Raw genomic sequence first — 15,080 nt, 5'->3', positions numbered from 1 at the left:
GTAGTAAAATATTATCTGTCTTTAAAAACTACAGATAAACCAATGAATATTCCTTGAAGGTTGATAATGCTGGCAAAATACCGTTGTTGAGAGACACAAAGTTGGGTCTATCTTCATAGAGACCAAGTTATTGCTCCATGCTGTTAAATAATGCTCCTGTTCTTCTTGGGGCTTGCCCCTTTCTCAAACCATCTTTCTCTTATATCTTCTAGTAACTGCAGAATTTACACATGAGAGATGACATTTAATCTAGCTACATTTCACTCTGTAGAGATTGTCCCCCACTGTGATTATGGAAGTAACGGAACACAATGAGCACACACCAGAACCAAGAAGGACAATACATGCTGAAAATATGGCCAACAAGACAAAAGAAGGGTGAGACTAGGAAAGCATGGAGTAGAAACAACTCAGGGCCCCAATGACTTCTTTTAGTTGGTAAATTCAGAGCCTCATAAGGTAAACTTTGAAAACTTATGTAGTCAAAGAAATCCTCTACACACAGTTTCTTTTTCTTCCTCCAAATTTTGACTTTATTTCTTCAGTTTGAAAGCTTGAACGGTTTATCTAACTCATTGAAGTAAAAATAAGAAGGCCTGTTTAATTTAGAAAATGTTCAGTGAATATCTACTTTAGACAGCTTTAGACAGCTGCACTTTTTTTTAACAAACTGCTCTGCAGTATTTGCTTCCTTTGTGATGTGCATTATAGTAACATATGAAAATGGAATGTATTTCTAGAAAAATGAAACAATCACATTCGTGTAAATAGCCATAAAGCTCCAAGAAGCAAGAATGTGGAAAATAATTTTCTCCCTGTTTTCACAAGGATAGGACGGTCCTATTTCTGTTTTGAAGACCACAGGAAAACAAATAGAGGTAAAAATGTTTTAATGATGAAAGAAAAAATATACACGAAGCTGGATTTTTAAAAAGTCCTTACTCCCCCTCCCCCAATTTTCTCTTTTGATTCACAATGTCAGCTGGGCTTCCTGAGCAGCACACTCAATGCAGTCATTGGCATGAATGCCACGCCCACGGCATACTGACTGACGTCACCTACCATAACTCTCCTACAGAGTCTATTGATTTTTCAATGTGTTGCATGAATAGACAGGTTAGTTCACCTAGCAGAGGTCAAACCACAGAAAATGAAAATTTTATTTAGCAAATAAATCATAGAATGCCCTCTGCCTATTGCTGTGGCCTATACGTAACAGTAACATAAGCTGTAAATTAAGGAGGTCAGTATTGTCAAAGACATCAGAATGCATCAAAATCAATCTAGACTTGCGTAGGTAATGGTCAGTCCCTCTGTGGAGAAACAGCTCTTGGAGGAGAAGTTTTCAATTCTAATTACTCCCTGCAGATGTCTAAGTTTCACCAGATTTGAAATGGAAACTTCTAAGATTTAAGGAGTGGGGCAAAGGGTAAGAGGCTGGGATGAAAGTCAGAAGGGAGGCGACTGTGGCTGTTACTATTTATGTAGCTAACCTAGCGCAGCCTCTCTGCCCATGAGTCAGCGCTCTCAACAGACAATGAAGTTCTGGGATGCCTTTTGTCCTTTCTTATCTTTTTGCACAGCAGAGTTTTTATCATGTTCCTCTTCAGATTTTCTCTGTCAACTTGAATAGTTACTAGTGCAGTAGGCCCTTTTAAGTGGCTGCTGGGGGTGGAGACCAGTCATAATTCAGATGGCGTGGTTCCCGCTGGGTCAGCGTGCACTCTTTCCTATCTAACAAACAAATGACAGCTGCGGATTGGCAGGATCAAAATCAAGCCCAGACACCTTAAAGGTTTGGTTTCCTTTTCTCTTATAAAATAGGAAGTTCCACCTCCCCACCTCTTCCTTTGAAAAAAACGTGGAACCTGTTCCTAGTGTGCTGGGATTTGGAGAGAGGGCGGGGCGAAGAATGCTCATCCGTCTGACTCAGGCCATTAGTCCACCTAAGGTACAAGGTACCCGCACTAGTTTAAATGTTTTAATCCATTTCCACTGTTTACAAACGAGGTGACTTTGTTTTTTTTTTTTTCTTGAATGAATCTCACAGTTCCAAATACAACAAGTATAATTAAAAAGTAAATAAAATATTAAGAAGCAGAATGAAGTTGCATTCGGTTAAGACAATGTCTCCCTGTCCGTGGGTTTAGTCTCATCATGCTGTTTGCAGGCAGATCTTGTTCCTGTTTCAGTCAGCTACTAGGGGTCAAGCAAGTGTTTTATATGCTATTTTTAAAAGCTTAAAATTAAAAGCTTATGCATTTCTAAGAGCTGAATTTTAAAAGTCCCTTTAATTATATTCGACGTATCACTTTACACACTTTAGACTCGCTGATTCTGATTATTCAGTAACAATTACGTTTCTAGGTTTTACCAAAGTTGCTTTATTTTTGAATCTCTTGTCTGATCTGGTGTAAGTCACGTTAAGAGTATGGGGAGCGTCTTTCCATTTCCTTTAGTTTTGTTTTCTACATAATTTATGGACATAAAAACTCTCGGGAGTTTTTCCGTGCCGTTATTGTAAATTACTAGTACTTATCAGAGAATTGCAGAATATTGACAGATAGATTGATTGAGGGAGAGTTCAAGGACGTCTGTGCGTGAGAGCTGATGAATTGCTCAAGCCTATCAATTCTAAGCCTTCTTCTCCCCCTCTCAAAATAAACGAACACACAAAATATTACTTGCTGACAACTAGTGACGTGAAGTTATTGATTAAAGAATTTAAGTGCTTGTTTTGGGGATACAGTGGGGGAGGTCCCTAAAATCATCGCTTTGGAATAACCTTAATAATATTCCTTTTTATTCTTTTTAAAAGCTAACTTAGGGTGGTTAAGAAGTATCCCTTAGAAATAAATACCACTCCTACACAGCAAAAAATCCAATACATTTACTCTTCATGGCTAGACAAACTCATTCCCAGAAGACTTGGGATATTAAATGGAAACCGCAGTACAAAGTTTAGAAGTTACTGTCAGCAAGGCCCCAGAGGTCTTCAAAAACAACACAAACAATTGCCATTGTCCTAGGTTACATCCCATAACTGCATGGCAAGTCCCCTGCTGCTGAAGACACCACACGCCTCGGCTGACTAAGAAACCTTCTCCCTACTTTGTAGTGTCCAAAGTGCTACAAGGGTCCGTGCAGTCTGCTGGGAGAGGAAGCCACTTTGCTCTAATGTAGTACTGACCCTTACATGCTGCAATGCTCACCTGCCAGGCAGCATGTGACTTGTGTAACAGTGGCATACTTGTGGGCTAACTAACTGCTTTCTGACTGGATCAGAGGTCTGATTTACAGGAGAGAATTTTATGTCTTATCCTGCAATACTTATAAAAAGTCCATAGCTGTGGAGAGGTCAAATGACTTAGGGTAGAACCAACTGTTGCTATTTTACAAAACAGTCATGCTTGCAAATTGTTTCTAAATATTTATGTCTATACCCATTGATCTGGGCCCTGTCTCACCCTTATTCATAAAAGTTTCTTTTTGATATGGACTTTTGTCAATGGAAAGATACATAAACAAGAATCTATATTGACTCTACCACCACCAAAGTTCATGCAACATTGCAAAGAATGTGGTTTTTTTTTGGGGGGGGTGAGCACCAACAAACTTTCTCTAAGGGATTCACTTAGATTTCTGTGTGTTTACAGTAAATATATTTAAAAAGGATATTTATTGTATAGTCTAGTCACATGGCTTCTCAGTTTCCAATAATGTTTTATCCTGTATTAAAATCAGACTATTCCTTCTGCTTGTGGTTACTATCAAAGTACTCAGTTCTTATTTCACCAATTTCTTTCCCAAAGTGTCTTAAGCACCTGTATTGTTCATACATAACAAAAAGCACCAGGGTAGGGTGATTCTTGAGATGAAGATATTGTCCTCATAGACTCAGAAATAGGATTAATTTTAATTTTGATTAAATTTAATTGATCAATTAAATACAGGATTAAGTTTAATGCCTTGTAATAGTCTCTAGATGGTTTGTATGAGAGTGCCAGGTTTCATAGATGTTGCCCAGGACAGTTTAAAGTTAATAGTTATTATATTTTCTACTAAGAATATGAAAACTCTATGGCTTTAAAAAGTAATCATATCCTTTAGAAATTTTTTAGATTCTCAAAAACTTAATAACAGGGGAGCTATAAACTATACTTATTGTGATATTCAGTATCTCAGGATGCAGTGGTGGAAATAAGATGTTTGTATAGAATTAGAGATCTTTGACAGAGTCAGATTTGCTTCAGTTTGGAGATGTTCTCCACAGTGAACAAGAGATGGCTGTTTTGGTACAGAAAGTGACTTCAAAATCTCCCAAATCTTAAACACTAGCTTTTTTTGTGGATAAAGATATTCACAGCATTCCAATACTGCTCTCCAAGGAGCAACATGGGAACCATGATGACTGCAACTGGCCCTTGAGAGACACAAATCTGCTTATAGAAATTTCTTGTACGGCTAAGTCAGGGTTTTTGTTTAAGCTACGCTGTCACCTAATCTAAGAGTCAGTACAGAGTGTGGTTACTTCAGGCAAAAAATTGAAAAGGGCAACTGATAAAGGCTGCACCTCAGGAAGCTGAAAGAACATAGCTTCTCTTAATGGATCACTGTCAAGAGAGACAACTGGCTTGTAAAAACACAATACAAAACAGAAGTATCAGTCAGCCAACGGACTTGTGAAGGGTGGAACCCGGAAGCTGCAAACAGTGATATTCGGAAGTCCACCCAACTGGAGAAATTCCTCTCTATTCAAATTAGAATGAGCATGACTTTTAGATATACAGTCTCTCTTGCTGTAACCTTAGAAATTACAATCATGCCTGTTGGTTGCAATCTTTCTATACCTGTGTGTACAAAACTTACTGATCATACTTTAAATGTTCTTGAACAGAAGACCTACCCTCTCATCATAATAAAAGCAAATGTATGATTAGGCTATAAGAGATTTTTTTCACTAGTTTGAAAACGTTTTATATTTGGAAAATATGTATATTTCCAAAATTCAAATTTGAGTTTAGGAGAGGGAAAGGGGGGCCTTAAAATTCCCATCAAAATGTTACGTGGGAGAAACAGCTTTTCTTTTCCTGTTTGATTTTCTTCAACATTGGAGTTATGAAGGCAGTGTACATTTTTCTAGTTTTTCTCAACCACAGTAAGCACATGCTTAAATGTATTTTGCTATCAGGATTTTCTCTTAGACTCATGCAAGCAAACCTTTTCCAAAATGTGCATTCGTAAGGAAACAACAGAGAAATAAGAAAACCCTTCCATCATTAAATCACATCCAAGAGTTCCCTGGATTCCATTTTCGAGTAATAAGAATCCACAATGGCTGCAGAAAGAACATCCAGGTTAAATATAACTGTCGCTATATAGAATTCACCTGAAGAATGGACACAGGGTACTCAATAGTGACCTCCTGCTCTCAGCTATTGATGTGAGTTTCAGAGAAACTTCATATCCAGGATGCCTTCTCCAGGGAAATCTCATCTCTGGACATTGGAACTCCACCCCCAGCTAGACGAGACCTCTTTGTGGACACATTACAGCAGGGATCTCCTCATGGTGACCTCTATTTCATAAAGTTGAGATATGTCCTGATATCATCCAGTCTAGAGTGAAAAAGAGAAATTTGTAGGGAATATCTGTTCTCCTAGGGGAAAATGCATGAACGCTTCCTGTCATGTAACCTTGGCAATCAATATTTTAAATGAAATACACTCTGTCTCCTGTGTGTGCAGTGCATGCATGCGTGTGTGTGTGTGTGTGCGCGTGTGTGTGAGTGTGTGCGTGTGTACATGCATGTGCATATTTCTGACTACTGTACGGATAGACCTTACATTACATATACAGTGAATAACAGACAACAATATTTGGAAAAATATATCTGTATTGAACACAGGAAGACATTATAAACAATGCAATGCAAGTATTTTTGCTGAAAAAAAATTGAAGTGCTCTTTATAAATAAACTACAGATACTTGGAACTACCATACAAAGGCGTAGAAGATGTGTTCAAGAAACAGGTAAACAGTTCATAATTTGGTATAAGAGAGAGGAGCATCCTTGGTCTTGATATCCTGTGGGTCCTAAAATATATCTTCCACAGAACTCAAGGGACAACTATATTCAAGTTCATATTTGCTCTACACAACAATTTCTAAAACTGTATTATGTGCTTGGGGTTATAAAAGTCCCATAATTCTATATCTGAGATGGAAAGTCATGTGTGACAGATATTAAGACATCAAATATACTTAGCACCCTATATATGCTAATTAACACAGGTCTATGCAATAATGTGAAATATATTTTGTCACTGTTACCAACAAAAATAGCTCTTATGAGACTCAGCAGTGTCTAGTGTCTGTCCCAGTGTCACCATCCATGTGTAGATCTTGATACATAATTATAAACATTTTATTGTTCCATTCCATATTTTCAAAAAAGTTTTGAAAATAAAACTATGTGGAAAGCATTTTTCTGATTTCTTAGAAAGAATATACCCAGAAATTCTTAGAAAGTTTTCACTATTACAATACTACTTTGCTTAACTTTGGGAAATATTTTTTTGTACCTGTACGCTTTTTCATCGTTTTGATAAATATGGATTTGGCAGATAGTTCGAGCATAATGGTGAAATATTTGTAGCTATCATTTCATTCAGCACATATTAACTTGGTTCATTATTCAAATATCCAAGAAAAAATATATTAAATGAGTGGGATTTAGTTGAGATGGAGGCTTATTTAAAAAGATACTGAAAACTAAGGGACAGACTGCATGCATCCTAGGGATGCAGGAGAAGAGGCAGTGTGTTATGGTTAATATTAAAAATGGCTGCACCCTTTTCTATTGTAAAAGAGTAAATCAAGTCCAATAAAGTCCTTTGCAATTTTTGGAGGTCTCTTCAGACAGCGAAACGAGAAATTTCTTCAGATTAGTGATGTCAATTTCTAGCTGTTTGATGTTCTTGTCAGTGGCCCGTCGTTGAAGAGGCCAGCATCTGGATTAGAACTTCTAACAGCAGACATCACAGGTGATTCATTTTTACCTGGAAAGGAGAAAGAAGGAAATTCTCAAGGAGATTTCTCTTCCCTGGATGTCAATTGTTATTCATCTTATTTATGGTTGGCCCTGGCTTTGTGGGGGTATATATTTATTTCATTAATCTTTTTGGTAGCCATTTAGCTGTGCCTTCTGTGATATCAAACAGGCATATCAATCCTTGGCCCCATAAGAGAACTGGGTCCGGGCCATTACCTTTAAGGGTAAGAGGGTCCTTCCACATAGCTGTGGCATAGTTTTTATTGGTCTCGGTGATGCCAGAGTCAGTCAGCAGCAGATTTGCCATGAGCTTTCAGTTTTAGAGAGTTAAAAGTGAGGCTGTGTACAGTTCTTGACTGTGTGCAGCCCTTAAAGAAGAATGCTGCCTTTACATAGACAAGACAGGGATGGTTACAGAGAGCATGAAAAAGGTCAGAGAAGGCCCTGAGAAAAGACAGAGAGAGAAAGAGAAAGATGAGAGCTGGTACAAGAATTGGTTTTCAACCTCTCCATGGTTGTCAACCTTACTTCCTCCCATCTTGGGACCATTAATTGGGTTATTTTTGCTTATTTCTTTTGATCTGTGGGCCTTAAATAGGCTGACTAACTTTGTGAAAGACCAGATAAATAATTTGGTAGCAAAACATATTCAGATACATTATGATACATTAGCTATGGAGGACCATGAGACTCAAGATGAGGTTGTTACTTTATACAGGGTGTTTCCAAAACCCATCTCCACCCAACTTCTGCCCCTAGACCAGGCAGAGAGGGGCCACCCAGAACCCCCTCTGACAGGCGACCTGAATTCTTGCTTAGGCCGCAAGGCTAAGCACTGCAAGCAAATATCAATAAAAGTTAAAAATATCTCTCTGGGTTCCCTGAGGGACAAGCCTGACTGCATAGGGGTTGATGTCAAAAGTATCCTCTCTCCAGGAAAAAGACATTGGGATGGGTATGGCCCTCATGGCTCACTGGACAACGACAGGGGGACTGGAGCCATTACAAGGTCCCCTTCAATTACTGGAGGTCAAGCCTCTATCCCAGCCTTCGAAAGATTAGAATCGCCACAGCCTGTCTATACTTAGAGAAGGGAGGAGATGTCAGGGGCATCCCTGCTTACACACTGAAGACCTAAAATCAGCCATAGGCCTAAAATCAGCAATAGGCCTGTCATACATGTATACTAACACCAAGTCTTGGGTCTCTGTGGAAAAACACTGAAACAGATGGCTATAAGCTGTTGTAAACAGGCAGCTTTTGTGGAAATTTACCAGCCTGAGTAGTCATAGACCTTGTAAATAGGTAACCTTGGCAGACAATACCAACTTAGATAAGGACAATCGAGTCATAGGCAGAGTCATAGTGATCTGTCCCCTGAACCTTCACCCAGCCGATACCCTGTTCTGAAAGATATCTGTATACCCCCTGAACACCCAACCTCCGGTCTCATGCCCTTCCCCACATCCTACCTTTTTGTGTTTATAACCCCTGTGTGAATAAGTAAAAATTACTATTTGATTTAAAAAAATAAATAAAAATAAATAAAAATAAAAAATGGCTGCACCCAATCTGGCTTGTTCTTATGGTGCTGCCATATTTCTGACTAGACAAGGCCTGAGGCCATGAGCTGCAGCGTGTTCCCACCGCTGCTTGGCTCAGGCTGCTGACTCAGGTGGGCCAGGAGCAATGGCCCTGGCATCCACTAGACACCAGCATGGCAGATGTCTCTGCCAATCTACCATGGCTGTCTCCAAAAATGTTTGGCTGAGCCCAGACCATCCCACCATCCACACACACAATACCTGGTAGAAATGAGACTTTAAAGCTTAATTATTATCCAAAGACTTTATATATTTAGAAATGCTCAATTAACAAGATGTACACACAATTAGAGTTGTTTCCCAATGTCTAACCTTAAGATAAAATGTGTTACACAGGACTGTCCTTGATATATCCGTAGTTCTCCATGGCTCCTTCCTCCTCCTCTTCCTTCTCCTCCCTCTTCTTCTTCTTATTCCTCTCACATTAGCTCCTCCAAAATTACCGAGTTTATTGTAAATGTTACGGGAAAAATGTCCCACTACAGCAGTGCTAGGGATAAAGGATACAAGGCAGTCCTAGGGATGCAGGAGAGGAGACTGTCCTAGGGATGCAGGAGATTGTCCTCAGGATGCAGGAGAGGTGGCAGTTCTAGGGATGCAGAAGAGGAGACTGTCCTAGCGATGCAGGAGAGGTGGATACAGTATCACTTAGTCACTGTAGAGAGAATTATGAACAGATTTTCTTTGATTTTAGGGTATGCTTTTGAAATAAAGTAGGAAAAAATTGGAAAGGAGAACAGATACACATGCTTTAGGAAAACTCTAATGAGGGGAAGTGGCTTATCGGAACAGAGGTATAGAGGAGGCTTCCTGTCAGCAGAAGCCTATGACTAATGTCATCTCTAAGTCTCCCTGCAGGGATGCAGACCTGAATAAATGTCTAATGTTATATTCCCAATCTTATAAAATAAGAAAAAATCTGCAACTAGCCACAGCTCCAAAACCAAAAATGACATTTCTATTTTTGTTTTACTTTCAAAATATTTTTGGGGATATCCAAATGACATAAATATTATGTAAAAGTTTTTATTGCAAATACCTCTTTTTTGTTTTGTCATATTAGGGTTTGTTTGCTTTTGTTTTATCTTTTTAATTTTTATTAGCTTTAGATGCCTATTCATTTTTTAGGAAGAGAGAGGACAATAAGGTGAGAATTAGGCTTAGAAGGGAGGTGGGTAGATCTGTTAGGAGTTGAGGCATGGGAAAACATAATTAGAATATATTCTATAGAAAAGATCTATTTTAAATAAAAGCAAAAATATTTTAGGTATCCAGGTTTCTTGTTCTATATCCAGTTCTAAGATAGCTTTAGTCAGTCACATTTTGGGTTTTACTTTTTGTCTTAGTATGGATTTCTTTTCACTTCTATGTTAAGATATCAATTTATGTTTCTTCCATTAGCCATTTTCAGAAATTCATTTAAAGTCTGTTGCTATCTGAAGCTTCCTGCTGATGCTTGTGGTTGATTTTAGGTCTCTCTTTTACTTCTAGGAAGGACTTGCTTCAAACCATAAATCATCACAATCTAAAATTGGAGAAAAGACTTTTGGGATCTCATGAATAATGAAGCCAATTTAACATATGCTAAAATTTACTGCAACTATTATGTAAATACTGCATTTGGCACTGGAGGGACAGATCAAAAGCTGGACTCATTGCTAGTTTGCTAAAGATCTTTGAATCTAGAACTCATGTAGGGCAGCTCAGAACTGACTGTATCTCCAGTTCCAGGGGACCTAACTTCTGGCCTCTAAGGACACATACGCATGTGGGTGAACACACACACACACACACACACACACACACACACATACAAACGTGTGTGTGTGTGTTCATAAACAGAAAAAGAAAATATACTTTGGAAAAATATTTTGCTTCTAGGCTTTCTTAATAACATTTCAAGAAGAAAAATTTAATTATGAATTAGCTTAGTCTTTCTCTTTTGTTTTACATACATATTTTATTGCAGACTTGGGTTGCCCTTGCGCATCTTCCTATTTCTAAGCAAATGCATGGCGGGCGAGCTGCAGTATGAGTAGCAGCTGCAAGCCATCTCATCCCACACTGATATATCACCATAACAAAGGTAAACCTTTACAAACGCACGCTGGTTTAATGAGGCAATGAATATTGCATGAGCTCTGGAGTGCTTCCAGTTTGGGTTGTCATATGATACCTATGAAGGAGATGATTTTGGAACTTTTGGTGCTAGGATTGAAATATGCTTCCAAAGCTTCTACTTAGATGTGTTAGGAGTTCAAAGCGTAGGGTGGCAGTGCTAAGTGAGACTGGTGAGATGTGATGGGGTCATGAAGGCATTATTCTCATGAATGCACTAATGTCACTGTCTTGTGGACAGGACTGATAACAAATAAGTACTCTATTTTTATTTGCCATGAGCTTCCTTACCAAATATAGACTCAACCCTAGACTTCTCAGTGTCCAGAATAATTATCTATGTAAATTTCTGTTTGGTATACATTTCCTGGGTTATAGTATTCTTGTTACAGTGACCAAGACACTTAATATTAACATTAATATTCTTTTCACAAAGGTAGCCTACTCCTCTTTTTCTTTTTCTTTCCTAACTTGGAAAATACCTTTGTCTTTGATGTGGGGCTCTGTAGGAGTGGAGAAGCTATTTTTAAAAATGCTAGATTATTACTAAATAATTTGATTTCCATTATGAATATGTAGGAGGAAATAGTAACTCAGTCTGATGAAAAAGGCTTTGGCATTATAAAGGGATGATTCCATAGAAATCTGTAGTTCAATTCTAGTTGCTACAGGGCATCATTAGATGTAGTGCATTTGAGAATCACAAACAGTTGACTGCATTGGAAGCCAACAGTGGTTGAAATTATGTGCCATAGAATTGGGACAGTAGAGGATATATGGATAGATATTTCAGAGCAATAGTGTCAGATTGAGGGAATTAAAACAAAAGCATTTATTAAATATATAATACACACAAAATAGTTGTGATTTATTTACTTAGCCAAAATAACAATATGTCTGACCTTTAGCTCACACACAGAGGCAAAGTGCTAAGACAAATTGGTTATTTGTCCTTACAGAGCATGTAGCCCACCATATTTTTTGAACCATAATATTTTATTACTTACTCTGAATGTACTAGTATTCATCAATGGAATGAAATCACTCGCTGAATATTAAAGGTATTAAAGTAGAGAACTAAGATTTATAAGTAGGAATACAATGTGTTAATACATGTTCTAGAATCTTCCAGTAAGTCTAAAATGAAGGTCATTTAAATAAAGAACTCATTTTCCCAATAATCTATGTTTTGGAAGTTCTGGACATTGTTTCAGGACAAATTCATATATGTCAGGATGAAAAGGAAGCAGCTGGTAGAGAAGAAAGGTCTTATATAGCAATGCAGAGAAAGCTCATTCAGAGCCCTCTTCCTTTGCTCAATAAATCCACTAGTGTAGTTATAGGACTCTGCATTTATAATGTTGTCTTAGTTTACTCTCAAGGACTTTATCTACATATACCACTAATGTAGTATTTAATTTCTAATAAATGAAACATCTACTCTGACCAAAATACTACTGTGATCGACTGAAAATTAAATAAAAAGGATGTAGATAAAAATCCCAGAATCTGAGGAAACCCAGATCCAAGACCAACCAATGGAGTAGGAGGAGGTCGAGATCTTTGCCTTTCAGGCAGAAATTGCCCAGTTAATGTCCTTGATCATCAATACTTTTTACTCAAACAAAGAGATCTTTCTGAGGGAGCTTATTTCCAATTCATCAGATGCTCTGGATAAAATCAGATACAAGAGCTTGACAGACCCTAGTAAATTCAACTCAAGGAAGGAGCTGCACATTAATCTCATTGCCAACAAACAGGATCGAACCCTCACTATTGTGGATACTGGAATTGGAATGACCAAGGCTGACTTGATCAATAACCTTGGCACTATTGCCAAGTCAGGCACCAAAGCCTTCATGGAGGCTTTGCAGGCTGGTGCAGATATCTCTATGATTGGCCAGTTTGGTGTTGGTTTTTACTCTGCGTATTTTCTTGCTGAGAAAGTGACTGTCATCACGAAGCATAATGATGAGCAGTATGCCTGGGAGTCCTCAGCTGGGGGATCCTTCACAGTGAGGACTGACACAGGTGAACCAATGGGTCATGGAACAAAGGTTATCTTGCATCTGAAAGAAGACCAAACTGAGTATTTGGAGGAAAGGAGAATAAAGGAGATTGTGAAGAAGCATTCTCAGTTTATTGGCTATCCCATTACTCTGTTTGTGGAGAAGGAAGGTGATAAGGAAGTCAGTGATGATGAGGCTGAAGAAAAGGAAGAGAAGGAGGAAGAGAAAGAAAAAGAAGAAAAGGAGTGTGATGACAAGCCTGAAATAGAAGATGTTGGTTCTGATGAAGAAGAAGAAGAGAAGAAGGATGGTGACAAGAAGAAAAAGAAGAAGATAAAGGAAAAGTACATCGATGAAGAAGAACTCATCAAAACAAAGCCGATTTGGACCAGGAATCCTGATGACATTACTAATGAAGAATACAGAGAGTTCTACAAGAGCTTAACCAACGATTGGGAAGAACATTGGCAGTAAAGCATTTTTCTGTTGAAGGACAATTAGAATTCTGGGCCCTTCTTTTTGTCCCAAGACGCACTCTTTTTGATCTGTTTGAAAACAGAAAGAAAAAGAACAACATCAAGTTGTATGTTAGCAGAGTTTTAATCATGATAACTGTGAGGATTTAATCCCTGAGTATATGAATTTCGTTAGAGGGTTGGTGGATTCTGAGGATCTCCCTCTAAATATTTCCTGTGAAATGCTGCAACAAAGCAAAAAATCTGAAAGTTATCAGAAAGAATTTGGTCAAGAAATGGTTAGAACTATTTACTGAACTGGCAGAAGATAAAGAGAACTACAAGAAGTTTTATGAGCAGTTCTCAAAAAACATAAAGCTTGGAATTCATGAAGACTCTCAAAATTGGAAGAAGCTTTCAGAGCTGTTGTGGTACTACACATCTGCTTCTGGGGATGAGATGGTGTCTCTGAAAGACTACTGCACTGGAATGAAGGAAAACCAGAAGCACATCTATTTTATCACAGGTGTGATCAAGTACCAGGTTGCTAACTCAGCCTTTGTGGAACGTCTCCGAAAGCATGGCTTAGAAGTAATCTATATGATTGAGCCCATTGATGAGTATTGTGTGCAACGGCTGAAGGAATTTGAGGGCAAGACCTTGGTGTCTGTTACCAAAGAGGGACTGGAACTTCCAGAAGATGAAGAGGAAAAGAAGAAACAGGAAGAGAAAAAGACAAAATTTGAGAACCTCTGCAAAATTATGAAAGATATTTTGGAGAAAAAGGTTGAAAAGGTGGTTGTATCAAACCGATTGGTGACAACCCCAGGCTGTATTGTCACAAGCACGTATGGGTGGACAGCAAACATGGAGAGAATCATGAAAGCTCAAGCCCTCAGAGACAACTCAACAGTGGGTTACATGGCAGCAAAGAAACACCTGGAGATAAACCCTGATCACTCCATTATTGAAACCTTAAGGCAAAAGGCAGAGGCTGACAAGAATGACAAGTCTGTGAAAGATCTGGTGATCTTGCTGTATGAAACTGCACTCCTGTCTTCTGGCTCCAGTCTGGAAGATCCTCAGACCCATGCTGACAGGATCTACAGGATGATCAAGCTTGGTCTAGGTACTGATGAGGATGATCCTACTGTGGATGAGGCCAGTGCTGCTGTAACTGAAGAAATCCCACCCCTGGAAGGAGATGACGACACATCACGCATGGCAGAAGTAGACTAAGCTTCACCAGAACTATGTGTTTGATGCTTACCTTCATTCCTTCTGATAATATATTTTCCGTGATTTCTGTTTATTTTTGTTAACATTTAAAACATCTGTGTGGCATGAAGACTAAGGGGAAGATAAAATGTCTACATGTGATACTGTGATACTGTAGGTTTGACTCACGAGGTTGGTAGAACGTTTGTTGTAAGACGTAACCTGCTGTTAACATCAACTCTGTTGTCTGAAGTGTTTAGCTGTTGAGCTGGATTCCCTAGTTGACCAAATAAAGACGGCTTAAGCTACATCTTAAAAATGTCATTCCCTGTAGTTAATTCTGCATGTCCTAGTCTTAGAAGTAAACACAAGTTAAAACAACTTGACAGGAACTCCCCAAATGGCTTGTTTTCCAAAGTACCAAGAACAAAACCTTAAGTTTCCCTAGTTCTTGTAACTCTCAGCAAGGCTTGTGAATGAAAATAATAGTGCCCAATCACATTCTGCTTTAAAAGGTAAATATAGATGATATAAAAAGAAAAAAAAATCCCAGAATCTTCCAACCTCCCCTTTGATTGTAGGTTATGTGCCTTGAGTTGTGAGAAGCGTCTATGTGTACATT

At 38.4% G+C, this 15,080-nt stretch overlaps 1 pseudogene; it reads left to right on the top strand.

Annotated features, from left to right (window-relative positions):
- Positions 1-12,293: 12,293 nt before the first annotated feature.
- LOC114609928 lies at positions 12,294-14,590 on the top strand (annotated as a pseudogene).
- The last annotated feature ends 490 nt before the right edge of the window (positions 14,591-15,080 follow it).

Source organism: Grammomys surdaster, unplaced genomic scaffold (genome assembly GCF_004785775.1).
Source record: "Grammomys surdaster isolate TR1022 unplaced genomic scaffold, NIH_TR_1.0 125996, whole genome shotgun sequence".
NCBI lineage: Eukaryota > Metazoa > Chordata > Mammalia > Rodentia > Muridae > Grammomys > Grammomys surdaster.
Note: the sequence above shows the minus strand (reverse complement) of the source record. Positions and strands in the feature narration are given on the sequence as shown.